A 3,438-nucleotide genomic window follows, 5' to 3' on the forward strand; every position below is an offset into this window, starting at 1 on the left:
AACATCATCATACATAAGAGCAACATCCGACTACGGATGAAACACAAATAGAAACTCAAACGACATCCACCCTGCTAGCCCAGGCGGCCAACTTGGTACCTATCCCCTGATCAAAGAAGAAGCAGAATGAGAACTCCAAAACAAGTAAACATCGCTCTCGCGTCAAGATCATCGCAAAAACCTATACCTGCAACTGTTGTTGTAGTAATCTGTGAGCCACGAGGACTCAGCAATCCCATTACCATGGGTATCAAGACTAGCAAAGCTTAATGGGTAAGGAAAGGATAAGTGGTGAGGTTGCAGCAGCGACTAAGCATATATGGTGGCTAACATAAGCAAATGAGAGCGAGAAGAGAGACAATGGAACGGTCGTAAAGCTAGCAATGATCAAGAGGTGATCCTAAACACCTACTTACATCAAACATAACCCAAAACCGTGTACACTTCCCGGACTCCACCGAAAAGAGACCATCACGGCTACACACACGGTTGATGCGTTTTAATTCGGATCTGGTGTCAAGTTTTCTACAACCGGACATTAACAAATTCCCATCTACCCATAACCGCGGGCACGGCTTTCGAAAGTTTATACCCTGCAGGGGTGTCCCAACTTAGCCCATGATAAGTTCTCGCGATCAACAAAGGATATTCCTTCTCCCAGGAAGACCCGATCAGTCTCGGAATCCCGGTTTACAAGACATTTCGACAATGGTAAAACAAGACCAGCAAAGCCACCCGATGCGCCGACAATCCCGATAGGAGCTGCACATATCTCGTTCTCAGGGCAACACCGGATGAGCAATCCGTACAACTAAAACCAGACCTCAAGTTTTCCTGAGGGGGCGCTACAAAGGGCTCTAGTTCGGACCAGCACTTAGAGAAGCACTGGCCCGGGGGGGCTAAAATAAAGATGACCCTCGGGCTCCGGAAACTCAAGGGAAAAAGGGCTAGGTGAGGCAAATGGTAAAACCAAGGTTGGGCCTTGCTGGAGGAGTTTTATTCAAAGCGAACTGTCAAGGGGGTCCCATAAATCACCCAACCGCGTAAGGAACGCAAAATCCGGGAACATAACACCGGTATGACGGAAACTAGGGCGGCAAGAGTGGAACAAAACACCAGGCATAAGGCCGAGTCTTCCACCCTTTACCAAGTATATAGATGCATCAATAATATAAGAGATATTGTGATATCCCAACATAATCCTGTCCACCATGGAGCAATCTTCAACTTCACCTGCAACTAACAACGCTATAAGAGGGGCTGAGCAAAGCGGTAACATAGCCAAGCAATGGTTTGCTAGGAAGGGTGACAAGGTTAGAGGCTGACATGGGAATTTGGGAGGCTTGAAGAGCAAAAGATAGGTAGCACAACATAGCGATAGAACGAAGCAACTAGCATAGCAATGATAGTAATGAGATCCAAGGTGACGGTCATCTTGCCTGAAATCCCGCTAGGAAGAAGAACGAGTCCATGAAGAAGACGAAGCCACGAAGACGAACCAAGCGTAGACGAACAAATCCTCACGATCGCAACGAAACAGGAACTATCGAGAAGAAGCACACAACATGGTAAACACACAACACATGAACAAAACATGATGCTCAACCAAGTATGATGCATGACAAGGCTACATGAAGCTACTCATGGCAAGAGATGATGCATACAAGACCGACACATCAAAGCAAGTTTAAATGAGGCCGGAAACAACATATAACAATTCTGGTAAGTCCTCATATGCAAATTTTGAAATTGGTCCAGATCTGAATAAACATTATGTTCAAGTTTTTAAACAGCAAGTTAAGATGCACCAAGATGATCTACACGAGATTCTAGTCAAGTTACATATAAAGTTCATTTAATTCGGAGCTACGGCCTAGAAGACATGAGCAAAACAAGTTAAATATGGCATTGATGCAAAATGCATACAAACATCAAGCAAACACCTCAAAACAAGGATGCAACATGATAATATGAAGCTACAAGCAATTCTAAGCAAGTTCCATATAGAGCACACTCAAAACGGAGCAACGGTTCAACACATACACTCTATACAAGTTTAAAGGACAAGCTGTCCCAAACAGCAACTAGGCATCTTGAAAGCATCAAAACAATATGCTACAGCATCTCAACGTAATAACAAAAGGCATGGGCATGAAGTACAGGTAAAGCATGACAAAACATGAACACTGAGCTATCTCCAGAAATCAATAGAACATGCTCAAAAGGACATGGCAAGTTTGCAAATAATAACAGTTTACAGTCTTAGCAGAAATAACATCAGGTTGCAATGTTTAGAGCTATCAAAAAACATGCTACAGGAACTTAATATGGCAAAAAGAGGCACGGCATGAATCTAATAATTGCATATAACAAAAGTCCCTTACTGACCATGAGCCAAAAGGGCACAAAAAATATGATGGCACCCATGTAAACATGGCAAATGATATGACAGATTCAGACATGGCAGGAACAACAATAAGTAGGCATGTTGGTGAGCTTGTACAACTCACGACAAAGCAATACATGGCATGTAAAGATGACCAACAGTAATAAGGCATGTTTATAAAGCTAAGCATGGCAAGAGCAAGTTCATAGGGTGCATGGATCACTAGCAAAGCTCATGGCAAAACTGAACTTAATGTTAACAGGCTGACAGCAACATTATTTAGCAAATTGAGAGCAAGATTACAACAAGCTACAGTAGGCTATAAATACAACCAGGGGCATGGATGGATAGAGAACGACATGTTTAACAAATCATCCTTAGTTAACATCTCCAGATTATGAATAGAATAACTTGTAGCAGCAGGTTTACATAGCAACATGATGTAGCAGATTCAGACTAGCAAAACAGCAATAGCAGTTACCCTAGTTCACGAGCTCGATGCACTCAGTACAAGAGTCACAAAAATACATGAATGGCACCACTGTGAATATGGCATGATGTAGTACAAAACACATGTAGATCTCATGCTCATAGGATGCACACACAAAATGCAACGAAAAAGACAAATCATCAAGTTATAATAGTTTCAGCAGATTAACAACATATAACACTCTTGCAACGATGGGCATCCAGATGATCCCAAACAAGCATGCCACAATGGAATGAAATGAAGAGCATCTCACAACGAACATTTTGACATATTACACGCACGAAACAGAGCAGTATGCAGCAAGTTATGATGCGATGAACATGGGACCAAAATGCAAATATTACGGGGACTTGGGGAAAAAACGGGGTCAACCTCGTTCAGATCTGGATCGGGCACGGGAACCGAGGTACGCCGGGGAACTCGCCGGAGCTGCGGGGCGCGGCGGCCGGAGCTGGAGGAGGGGCTCGCCGGAGTGGAGGGGAGGCCGGATCCGAGGCGCTCCTCGTTGGATCCGGTTGGAGGAGGCGAGGGAGAGGCCGGGCGGCGCGGCCGGAGGACGCGC

Source organism: Triticum aestivum, chromosome 3B, assembly GCF_018294505.1.
Source record: "Triticum aestivum cultivar Chinese Spring chromosome 3B, IWGSC CS RefSeq v2.1, whole genome shotgun sequence".
In the NCBI taxonomy this organism is placed as follows: Eukaryota; Viridiplantae; Streptophyta; class Magnoliopsida; order Poales; family Poaceae; genus Triticum; species Triticum aestivum.